This window comes from Canis aureus, chromosome X (assembly GCF_053574225.1).
Source record: "Canis aureus isolate CA01 chromosome X, VMU_Caureus_v.1.0, whole genome shotgun sequence".
In the NCBI taxonomy this organism is placed as follows: Eukaryota; Metazoa; Chordata; class Mammalia; order Carnivora; family Canidae; genus Canis; species Canis aureus.
Genome location: NC_135649.1, coordinates 120,261,026 through 120,274,070, shown reverse-complemented (window position 1 = coordinate 120,274,070; position 13,045 = coordinate 120,261,026). Strand labels below are relative to the sequence as shown.

Below are 13,045 nucleotides of genomic sequence, written 5' to 3'. Positions count from 1 at the left end.
CCCTCGTGTGCACCGTTGGTGGGGATGCAAACCGGAGCAGCTGCTCTGGAGAACCGCGTGGAGGGTCCTCAAACAGTTAAAAACAGCACCAGCATACGATCCAGCAATCGCACTTCTGGGTGTATTTCTACAGGAAATGAAAACAGGATATTGAAGACAAGACATGGCTGCCATCTGATGTTCACTGCAGTCGAGATATGGAAACAACCCACGTGTCTACAAATGAGCGGATAAAGATGTGATACGCACTAGCACACGCATGATATTACTCAGCCACAAGAAGGAAGGAAATACTGCCTTTTGTGACAACATGCATGGACCTCGAGGGCATTATGCTAAGCGAAGTAAGTCAGCCAGAAAAAGACAAATCCTGGAAGAACTCGCTCATATGTGGAATCTTAAAAAAGCCCAACTCGCAGAAACATAGAATAGCAGGGTGGTTGCCAGGGGCTGGGGGGTAGGCCGAAATGGGGAGATGTTGGCCGAAGGGAACACACTGTCAAACATTAAGATGGATGGTCCAAGGGATGTAATACACAGTATGGCGACTTTGGTTGACAATACTGCTGTGTACGTGAACGTTGCTAAGACAGTAGAGCTTACTTTTTTTAACAGGTTTTATTTATGTATTCATGAGAGACACAGAGAGAGAGAGAGAGAGAGGCAGAGACCCAGGCAGAGGGAGAAGCAGGCTCCATGCAGGGAGCCCAACCTGGGACTCGATCCTGGGTCTCCAGGATCACGCCCCGAGCTGAAGGCAGACGCTCAACCGCTGAGCCACCCGGGCTGCCTGAGAGTAGATCTTAAATATTCTCTATTTTTTTTTATCTTAAATATTTTCATCACACACACACACACACACACACAATGGGAATTATGTGAGTGCATGAACTGGTCATCATTTTGCAATACATATCACCTCATCCCCTTGTACACCCTGAATTCACATCATACTAAGTGTCGATTATCCATTATTCCCCAATTCATTGCAGGGCACCAGGGCAGCTCAGTCGGTTGAGCGTCTGCCTTCGGCTCAGGTCATGATGCCGGGGTCCTGGGATGGAGCCCCATGTTGTCGGGCTCGCTGCTCAGTGGAGAGCTCCTTCTCCCTTTCCCTGTGCCCTTCCTCTGGCTTGTGTGCTCAGTCTCTCACAAACAAAATCTTAAAAAAAAAAAAGTCCAATATCAGACGATTTCGTTTGATATTATTTGGAATGCACTGTTATTCTGTGACGATCCAGGAGAGCATTGTAGCTGGGGTATAAAGTAACAGAACGTACCCAGCACAGGCGGCGCACGTAAAGAGCCCTGTTCACTCTGTTTCAGGAAGGGTCAAGCGACAATTAGTAACCCAAGGCGCTTGCTTCGAAGGCTGTGACGAGAGTAACACGGGCGTATCATATAGCCTGCAGCTGAGGCTCCCTGGGAGATCTGGAAACCTCGTTCCTCCAAGGCCTGCACACCCGGGTGCAGTGGGGCCAGCGCGGCTGGGCAGACAGCACGTCAGTTCCACATTCCTAATTGCAGCGCTCCTTTCAGGTGGCCCGCCGTTAAAACAGCCTTTGCTGATGGGACCGCAGGAAGTAAGAACAGACTTGGCCTTGCCTGTGGTGCAAAGGCACGAAAAGCAAGTCTTTATTTTCTCCTGGCAGCTGAGATTTCTTGGCGTTCTTCCTAAAACTGGATGTCATGGATGATCTGTTTGATACACGGCCTGCCTCATGCACACCGAGACCTGATTAGCTGTCAGGGTGCAAACCCACCCATTTCTTTTCCCCCAAAGGAAAAGCAGTGGAACATTCGTTTCTACCTCCTGATCATCACTTTTTAAATGTCTATAAGCATAAATAAGAAAAATTACATTATTGTATTAGAGTCATAATCCCAAATGTCCCAGCAAGACCACACTTTCGAGGCATCGAGGCTAAAAATCTTTTTAGGCGATACAAATTGAAGATAATGCCGAGAGACCGAACAGACCCATGTTCAGTATCTGAGGACTTTGGGGTAAACCAAGCGCCACTGAATGACCAAAGAAAACAAAAAGCCACCTTTTACAAAGTAAGCCACGTGCATTTGTTTCTGCCCCAGTGATGGGGCTTCTAACCACAGACTCTAACAGGAGTGTGGTCGTTTCCTACCTTGAGAAATGGTATTTATTTTAAAAAGGCAAAAAAGACGGGGTGCCCTGGGGCTCCATTGGTTGTCTCAGTTTCGGCTCAGGTCATGGTCTCAGGGTCACAAGATCGAGCCCTCCATAGGGCTCCACGCTCAGCACAGGGTCCGCTTGTCTCTCTTCGACTGCTCACCCCCCTCCTCCATTGGTTGTGCTCTCTCTCTCTCTCAAATAAATAAATAAATCTTAAAAAAAAACACACAGAAAAGAGAAGATTAATGCTGATTTAAAAAAAAAACACACACAAAAGAGAAGATTAATGCTGATTTACAAGAGACCACATCTCTTTCCCCTCTGTTTACAGGAAAGATGATGGGTCCAGCTGGTCACTTTCTGGGGAAAGGGTGCTGTTATGCTTATTAGGATAATGGATTCCAATATAATATGAAAAAGTCTTGAATGATGCTGGGGCGGATTTAAGTATTTAGTAATACAGGAATCATCCTTAGGTACAAGAAACAAAACAAAGAATATCCAAAAGTGAGTGGAAAGCCAGAGAGAGAGGGATGGGCAGAGGGACAGAGAGTACGTGTGGGAAGCTGGAAGATGGGTCAACAACTTCTCAGACTTGGCTGGACGTCAGAGCTGGGATCCAGTGCCTTGGGATGCCTAGCTGAGGTGGGGCACAAGCTTGCCCAGCTCGACATGAAAGGAGCCTGATGGCTCATCAGCGTGGTTTGCAAAGTGCGAACACAGTGACGCACGCAGAGTTTGCATTCAGCTAAAGCCTTCAGGGAGTCCCCGCAGAAGCGCACCTACGTCATTGCCGCACTCAGCACCTCCCAGTCTCCCCCGTGTCCCTCTGCCTAGAAGCCCCCCATTGTCATGGAAACTGGAAGGGGAAGAGTGCCTGCCGTGTGTGGTGTCAGGCTCACGGGAGCAATCTGCAAGGCCAGTGTAAATGCACGGACGGGCAGCAGGACCGCTCTGACGGCCTAAGGTGCCACCTTCATGCTGCCTGCCACCTTCCAGGTGAAAATGCTCGTTCTCACCTGGGAATAGTTCCTTAACCTCAATGGTATTAGGGACATGCTCTGATGAAAGGTAAACAGAGACATGCTGCTGCTCCTCTGGGCCCTTCTGCTGACCAGGACACGTGATTTCACCTTCATCCCTCCCCAGGTGCCAGCCAAGGTAGCAAGGGGACTGGGCAAAGCCAGGTGCCTACAACCCAGCCCACGGCTGGAGAGCTCACACATCCCTGTGTGTTAGCAATGGGATGTGCAGTCAGAACCACCAGCCTGGACTGGCCAGGGGAAAAGGGGCCTACAGCCACCTAGAGCAGAAGCCTGATGGGTTTTGAGAAGCCACACAACCATCCCACATGATGTGTCCGCTGAGGTTGCCCAGGCTGGGCCTTCCTGGCTCCCCTCCTGACCTTCCACGTCTCTACAAAGTTCACGAGCGCACAGCGGTGCTTGATGAGGCTCCGAGAGCCTACGACTTCCGCCACTGCCACTCGTTCATCATTTCTCTCTACAAATGGTACTGTGCTCAGGCAAGTGCCCCTTTATCAACAAACTAATGCACTGCCTCTTATTTCAATGGCAGCTGCATGAAATGTTACTTTTGCTGTTATTGGTTATGACGTCGTTAGGAAGAGGAGTCAAGCCAATGGGCCACCTGGACCGGGATCTAATCGTTTAGCAGACTAGAAATAGAATTAGGTAGAAGGGTTTCTTTTATAGACTTGAAAGTTGCAAGGACAGGAAACAAATAGAGCACCCCTGCACCGCCACCCCGCCAATATCCTTAAGCCCTGTGTACCTCCTTACTGCCTACCATCCCGCTTACTCGACAGCGCCGGGGAAGGTGGGTTCAGTATAACCGTCCTGGACCACTGGTGAACGCGTTGTGCTGGCAATGCCTGACGTACACATTTTTTGGTTGCAGATTTGCTTGAAAAGGTACGCATCTCACCTCTTAAGGGTGGGGCTCCCCGCCACCCGTTCAACAATGCCTCTTTGATTTATTGTCATGGACATGCATTTTATGCTCAGATTGTCAGGAATACAGCTGTAGAAGCAGGCGTGCAGACTGGCACTGAGGGCAGAACCGGCAACCGCTGGGTATCATTTCAGACACGTTCACTGGAACGTCGCACGCACTGTAATGCTTCCCTTTTCCATACCTGCAAAGTCCTGGAAACAGGCTGCTCCCTAATATTCAGGGCAGTGTTATATGGCTGATGTTATGTAAAATTAATTGCAGCAATAAGGGCTGCAGGATCCTCTGCCTAACGGGTCTTCTCAGGCACCTGCAAAATCATGTTCTTCTCGGTCTTTGCCAGCATCCTTTGGTTTATCATCATTCGAAATCCACGTCACCCACGTCATGAACAAACTAGATTGTGGGCACAGTCTCTTCAACTCTGGTACGGTCTTCTGTCTAACTTGTTGGTCGTGCGATAAAGGAAAAATCCCCTCTACCGTTTTACGGCTCTGGGCTGAATTAGACTTGGACGGCATGCCTCAAAGTCGACAGATGCTGTATCCTTACCTCGGGAAGTCCTGAGTGCAAAGGTGATACAGGGCATGATTATTCTGGAGCTCTCCCTAATGTTTGTGAGACACCTGAGATGTCTGCTACTTCATTTACTCCTCTTTTACGTGAGGTTATTCATTGCTATTGTTTCCAGGGGATTCAATAGGAGCAATACAAGAACTTCCACTTCCAGCCAAAAAACAATAACAAGGACTGGATTAACTCCCCAGTTCCTGCTACATTCCCTGAGTACTTCACGTTTTGATGCACTGTACACCGTATCGATTTTTATTTAGTTTTTTAATTGTTCATAATGAATACATGCGGTTGATTTTCTATCTAAAGACCTCAATAGTTCTAGTAACTATTTGTATATTCCATTGGATTTTTGCTCCTGTCTCTATGCACACAGTTTTACATCTTCCTTTCTGGCTAGGTTTCTTTTATTTATTTCAATTTTTTAATGCACTGTAGTATGATGTTGACGAGAAGAGGTGAAACCAGACACTCGTATTTTGTTCCTGAACTTAAGGGAGAAGTATTCAGCTCGACCATTTACCATGATGTTGACTTTAGCTTTTTAGAAGATGCCCTTTATCAGGCGAAGGAACTTCCTCTCTACTCCCACTTTCCTGGAGGGTTTTAATCAGTACTGGATGTAGGGTTTAAAAGGGTTGTTTTTTTTTTCCTTACATTTACTGAGGTCTTTTTTTTTTTTTTTTTTGTATTTTGATAATATTGTAGATTACACTGACTGCTCTTCCAATGTTTCAAAACAGTATTGAATGGTAGCCTACTTCTGTGACACACACTATCTGCTCCAGCTGTGTGAGAATGATTAAATAATGACAATGTTCTGTTCTACTCTACTGTGACTCACAGGACGGTATCGTGGTCCTTCACTACTGGGTAGCACTGGAATCTGAGCAATGCCTTCAGAAGCAACTGAACAGAACAGAGCAAATTTGCCCAGGTATAAAGGGCTCCCTTGCATGGCCGTATGATTCCAGTTCGTGTGCTACGGTGGTATTGGCTGGGATGGTCCCTTCAGAGTCTACTCAAAGGAGGAAGGCACTGCTCGCTGCTCAGCTACTATAACTGCCCCCCTTGTTTTCTTTCTTATCAACCACAATTAGGCTGGGGGAGCTTGTCCTCTTCTTTGCGGGTGTATTCAGGGCTCACAGGTCTATGCACGCGGCCAGGTAGCGACTAGCCTTCTCTTGGTCTGCTCTGTATGCTAATGCCGTTCACTGGAACTTGCATTTCCCCAAATTCCCTTTACACCTGAAGTCTTTTCTAAGCAAGGCTTCTCTCCACATTTTTCACACACTGTTCAGTGATCGTAGAGGTACACCAGGATTCTTCCAGACTCTGAGTTTGATGTATAAAATTCAGAGGGAAGACAGGTGATGGTGGAAGGCAGCAAAGGGTTACCGTCATGAGGATGGACTGAAAACTCCCTGCTCGAAACCAGGGACACATCACTTCATGCATCTGGGCCTGACTTTCCTGATCCTTAACCCCTTGGTGAATGGATGGCTTGCAGTTGGGATTCACCCTAAACGTTCAGAGGTCTTCGAATTTCAAAATGCCCTATGCAGAGAGACAACTTCATCTTTAAACCCCAAGAGAGACAAGGTTGTCACTTCAGCCTTCCCCTTATTTAAAAAGGTAATCTGAAAAAAAATAAAATAAAATAAAAAAATAAAAAGGTAATCTGTGCTAATCCTCCAGGGCACGGCACTTACGTCAATTCATCATTGAAAGACCACTAGGCATAAAGTGATAAATATACTATGTCAACCATGAAAATTCGTTTAACACTTTGCACTATAAAAACTTCAGATTTTCCTAGGTAAGCAAGTAGATGCTTTTGCTTAATTGTTTTACATGATCAGACATCGGTTGGCATGATGGGGGCCCATCATTTAGTCAAATGTGAAAGGGAGGGTAGACCACGGTACAACTCATTGAGCAGGTGTTTCTGCTGGATTTCTACATTAGTGTCTGTCGGTCTCCACCATAAGTCTTTAGGGTCTTAGAGGACAGACTGCTTATTCTTATACTAAATTGGGGATCTACATTATATGACCTCTCTGGACTATAAGTGAGTTATTTTTTATGTCCAGCTACACCTTACAAGGGCCCCCGGGCTGCCCAGGCCATCTTGGCCCCAGCATCCATCATGACAGCATAATAAAAGGGAAAAATCAGTAGGCTTGGTGTCTCCTGTTTACACGAAAAGGTGGTAAGTCTTGCTGGAAAGTGGCCCCATGATCTGAGGCCACAGCATCCCTTCTCTGACCTGCCAGGGTCCTGGAGTAACAAACAGGCGGCAGAAGGATCATCTCCACATCCTTCGTTTCACTTGCACATCGTTGATTGATCATTTAGTCCCTTCCTCAAAGCTTGGCCTCGAATCCTTCTAAAATAGTGTGTCAGAAATCCAGCTCCACCATGACGTTTTGGGAATTGGACACAGCACAGATTCACTTTCCTCTGTCTTGCCCACGGGGCTGAGATCCTGTATGGCACCCATTCCTTCCATAAACCTCAGTGATTTTTTTCACTGTGGATGATGTAATCTCCCTCTCCCATTTGGGGGACATTTGGAAATGTCAAGGGACATTTCTGGTCTCTACAACTGGGCACGTGTGCAACTGGCATCTGGTCGGGAGAGTCTACGGATACTGTCCAGCATTCTAACATGCTAAGATAGTCCCCTAGCCCCACTCTGCAATAAAGAATGATCTTGTCAAACATCACTAATAGCAGGTTGGGAAACCCGAGTGTGCCTGACATGGAAACCATGGAGATATCCATGTTGCCCCAACCATACATCAGTGTGGGATGCTGTGTTTAGCGTGCACAGACCCTCATGTGAGACCCATCCCCAGCATACTTGCTTCAGCTCATCCTCCCATTCCAGCCCTGCACTCACATCCTCGGTTCCTAGAAGGTCTCCCACCTGGCCTTGCTTCCCTGGATGCAACTGTAGCCATGAGCCAACATCTAACAATGACAACCTCAAAAGTCCTCTCAAATGCTGCCTGCCTTCAAGTGAATAAACCTTTGTTGCAAGAAGAACCATATATATATATATGTGAGTGTCACCTAATATTTTTGCTGATTTCTCCAAGCCTATCCTAAGAGAACTTTTTTACGCTTCATTTGCAAAGTGGCAGGATTCTATATATTTTTTGAAGGAGAAAGGTAGATAGCTCACTTTTTATCCAAGGTGAAATCCATAAATGTGTGTTACTCAGCAAAGATACCTCAACAGAGACAAGAAGATTCAAATTTTTGGCAAGGTACCATACATAATTGTTAAAAAAAAAAAAAAATCTGGCCGCTTTATCCTCTTGTCGAATTGCTTGGACCAGTCACAACAATGAGAGGTTTCCATTTACCAATTTTAAGTCAGGACAAGGGATGCTGGAACAGGTCGTCTATGCAGAGATGCAAGAGGAAAATTATGGGTCAGGCCAAGAAGAAAGGAAGAAGGGCACTAGAGAAATACACTTTGCTGGACAAAAGTGGCAACAAGGTAGTTAACAGGGCTTAGTTCTATGGTCACAGGACACAAGTGGCACTCAGCGGCTGCCAGCCACCAAATGGAATGAGCAAGAAGTGACATTTAAACTTAAAGACTTGCCATGATTGAAACAATTCTTAAGTATCTGTATTAGTCTCTTCAGGCTGCCATAACAAAGTACCACAGACTGGGCGGCTTCAATAGCAGACAGTTATTTGTCATAGTCCTGGAGGCTGGAAGTCCAAGATCCAGGTGTGGGCAGGGTTGGTTTCTCCTGAGGCCTCTTTCCTTGGAGTGTAGATGCTGTCTTCTCCTTGCGTCCTCACATGGTCATCCCCTCTGTGCATGGGTCTGTGTCCTAATCTTCTCTTCTTACAATTGCATTAGACCCCTCCCTAATGGCTTCATGGTACCTTGATCACCAGTTTAAAGATCCTGCCTCGAAATACAGACCCATTCTGAGTTCTTGGGGGTATAGAACTTCAACATATAAACTTTGGGGAAAGGGAGACAACATTTGGCCCGTTTCAACATATTTTTTGGGACAGTTCCATACTGTTGTGAGGTTGAGGGGACATCTGAATAACGATGAATGAAAAAGACACACTAAAAAGTAGTGGGAAACTCCAGGATAGCAGGTGCCTTCCAGGCACAAAATAGTAGGGTGGGGAACTGGATCTATCAGTGCCTATGAATGTGTGTGGTGGTGTATGGCACCTAAAGCTCAGATCTCAACTCCTCTTCTGCCTATTACTAAGACAGTGTTACCCAAAATATATGAAGCTGTCAACCACCCTTCCATCTGTTTTTTCCTTGCTCTTACAAAATTAGTGGTGTGACCCCATTGAGTTCCTACTCTACTCCAAGCAAGAAACATGGTACTGCCCACACAGGACTTGTGAGTCAGGGTGGAAGTAACCAGCAGTCAGCTGGCTATGTGTCATTGGTGGGGGTGGGACTAGAAGAGGGAAATTGGATGGGAGCGTGGACTATAAGGGTGGTAGGGAGAAACATGGGGGCATTCAATTTTTACACATGCAGTTTTTACACAGCACAGAAAATCTTTCCAGTTCTTTCCTATTTGCAGTGTGGATTTAGAAAAACCATGTTGGTGTTTCTCCTGAAAATTTGCTTTTCGGGATCCCTGGGTGGCGCAGCGGTTTGGCGCCTGCCTTTGGCCCAGGGCGTGATCCTGGAGACCCGGGATCGAATCCCACATCAGGCTCCCGGTGCATGGAGCCTGCTTCTCCCTCTGCCTATGTCTCTGCCTCTCTCTCCTTCTCTCTCTGTGACTATCATAAATAAATAAAAATTAAAAAAAAAAGAAAGAAAATTTGCTTTTCTTCTTATCAATGTTAGAGAACAATAGCTTTTTATATGGTTGTTATTCTCAGTTGACTATGTTTTCAGGTGGGGAGTTAACAGTCTCCAGACTGGTAAGTAACAAAATGTATGTTCCACAAAGTTAAAGCAAGTATTGGTCTTCTTCTAAAATTTGTTTGATAGGATCAAAGTCTGCATACGTTCCGGATGATGTGTCGCAGTGGCTTTGGCATAACTGGACTGGAACAGCTATGTACTTACATGTAATCTTTATACCTCTTTTGGGGGTGCTGAAAAGTTGGCATTATGTGAGCAATAGGTGGAGGACTAGGTTAAAGGAATAGTGAATGGAAGAGCCATGGGCTGTGAGTTGTAAACAGGGTAGAAACCACATTGATCCTTTTCAATGCAGCGTCTTGGGTAGACAATAGGGGCTGCTTAAGCATCTGTAAAGTGATCTGACTTGTGGAGTTAGAAGCTGCAGATGAGCACTGAAAAATGCTGGAATTCACATCTCTCATTTATCCTGTGACTTCTCCACCCTCTTCTTTGTTCTCAGTTTCCCTCTTGCTTCCTGGGGTTGCAGCATGGCGAGTACCTACAGTGAACTGCCTCTTAAATCCCCTACAGGGAAGCACGGACCAGCTGCAGTTGGCTGCACCAGGGCAGGATGGCATCTGGCCATCTTTGGGTTTTGATCTGACATACTGGCAGGGCCTCCACTGCCGTTGCTACCTCACCAGCCGCATCTGTCACTGTTCATGAGAGGTATGGTGGTCAATCCAATGCAATCAGGTATAAATGAAGTTCCAAACTCTGCTGCAAACAAGCAATATGGCACTGGGCTGCCTACTGAGGACAAGGACTAGAGTGACCATGACTGCTATGTATCCTTCGTGGGGGAGAGCAGGAGATGGAAATTGCCTGGTCCATATCCGCTCTCCCCTTCCTGCTTCTGATCAGAACCCCAGTTGTTCAGAGCTTCCTCACTCCCGCAAGTAGCCCATCAGACTCAACGGTGACTGGATTCATCTGAAAGGCCAACCTGTATATATCCCTGGGCCCACAGCCATAATCCAGGCTCAGAGGGCTTTGTGTCTTAACTTGAGTCATCAGACTGACGAAATGACTCAATGTTCCCCTTTTCTCCTCCTGGAGGGAACAAATAAACAGTGTGCTTTGCTACTGCCACAGCCATCTGAAGACCATTAGAGTGTAACCTTTAGGGGAAGCCAAATCTGTGAGGGCACAGTGGAAAAAGGAAGATCCTGCATCCTTAGCACAGTACTGAACAACCAAAACAACCAAGCAGGAAGCCCAGCCCCACTTCTCATCTCTCTCTTCCTTCAATAGTACACATCAGTACTCTTTTAGCCAGGTGGAGTCAGGTACTATGTTATGTGAAGTTGAACCATCCCAACCAATATGAGTGGTGGTACCAAGTCACTCAGCCACATGAAAACATTTTGCAGATTCACCTGTGTAACATGTTTTTGCATGAAAAGTTTGAATTTCTATTTGGAGATTTTTGTTTTCCTTTACTTTGTTTTAAGATTTTATTTACTTATTCATGAGAGACACACAGAGAGGCAGAGATACAGGCAGAGGAGAAGCAGGCCTCCTGTGGGGAACCCGATGCAGGACTCGATCCCAGGACCCCGGGATCACGACCTGAGCCGAAGGCAGATGCTCCACCACTGAGTCACCCAGGCGCCCAAGATTTTTCAATAGTACTCTAAAGAGGTCATTCATGCAACTGTTTCTAGAAAAGGTATTCAAAAGAGAAAAGAATATTATTTCTAGCCCAGACTATGCAGACATACTTTTCCTAGAGATTTGGGTCTAATTATTGTTGTACAGCCATGTGGCTATTTTAGTTTCAGTTTACACAAATAAACAAATGTATATGCACATACACACATATGAAAAACTAAAAATTACAGTACTGCTCCATGTTCTTCCTGCACTTGTTTTTAATCTTCAAAATAAAATTTCTGGACACAGGGCTGTGAAATAGTAAATGAAACAGCTCATATCCAATGGGCTAACACTGTGGCTCATGAAAACCTGCAATGTCCGAATGGGATCTTTTCTTTTCTTTTTTCTTTTCTTTTCTTTTCTTTTCTTTTTTCTTTTCTTTTCTTCTTTTCTTTTCTTTTCTTTTCTTTTTTTCTTTTCTCTCTTTCTTTCTTTTCTTTTCTTTTTCTTTTCCTTCTTTTCTTTTTTCTTTTTTTCTTTTCTTTTCTTTTTTTCTTTTCCTCTTTTCTTTTCTTCTTTTCTTTCTTTTCTTTTCTTTTCTTTTCTTTTCTTTTCTTTTCTTTTCTTTTCTTTTCTTTTCTTTTCTTTCTTTTCTTTTTTTTTTAACAATACCAGCTCTAATTCTCTATCATCATAGAGGGTATTTTAATTTCATTATGGGATAAATCTTTTCTCTTATTAGGGAGTTATTAGATATCAAAATTGAAAGATTTCTTGATGATTTTGAATAAGTTATGTTTATGGGCACAAGTATTTTTAACTCAAGGAAGATAATATTTTTGTTCTTCACACATTTGAAAACTTCAATTAAGGGATGGAAACTTTCTTAAGACAATGTAAACTCACAATTGAACACCAGATAAATGTCACAGTGAAATATATTGAAAATCAAAGATGAATATTAATGCACATAAAATATAGTGTATAAAACCTTTCAATACACCATCATGTTTTGATTGCCATCAAAGATCATTGGCATATATATTTTCTCACTTCAGATAAAAACTTATACATATATGACCTACTATTTGTAATAAAAATCACAAAAAAAGTGGTTAGCTCCTTTCAAGCAAGGGCTTTATGAACACAACTCTTCCATGAATGCATGAAAAATATGTGTTTGAAAATGCATACAAAGCATGTGTCAAATGAGGCTGGAATTGAAAATAAATATATCAACATTCAAACATATTGCTTAAAAGTAAGTGTTTTAACATTAAATGTTAGAAAAATCAAGTGACTCCAATTTAAGGTAACATATAATTCCTGATTGTTCTCCATCTTTAATCATACTGTTTTGTTCTAAAAATCTTCAAAACCTTTAAAGCATATTTCTAAATGAAAGAAGTTAATTTGAAAAGGTTACACACTCTACCATCCTAACTGTGATGTTTTGAAAAAGACAAAACTGTAAGCACGGTAAAAAAAACAAACCAAACCAACCAACCAACCAACCAACCAACCAACCAACAAAACTATGGTTAGCAGGGGGTAAGGAGGAGGGATGGATGAACAGATGGGACACTGGATTTTTAGGGCAGTGCAACTACTCTGTATGATACTACAATGGTGGATACATTTGTCAAAATCCATAGAATGTAAAACACCAAGAATGAGCTGGAATATAAACTATTGTTATATTAATAATAGCATCAAAATATTGCCACATAGATTGTAACATATGTACCAAATTAACACAAGAGGTTAATAATAGGGGAAACTGGGACGGTAGACATATATGAGGCTTTCTGTACTTTCAGTCAAGTTTT

General features: G+C 44.1%; 1 protein-coding gene across 1 annotated transcript in view; it reads right to left on the bottom strand.

Moving 5' to 3' along the window:
• Positions 1–13,045, bottom strand: part of PUDP (pseudouridine 5'-phosphatase) — a 148,449-nt gene that overhangs the window by 45,763 nt on the left and 89,641 nt on the right. The window lies entirely within an intron of this gene.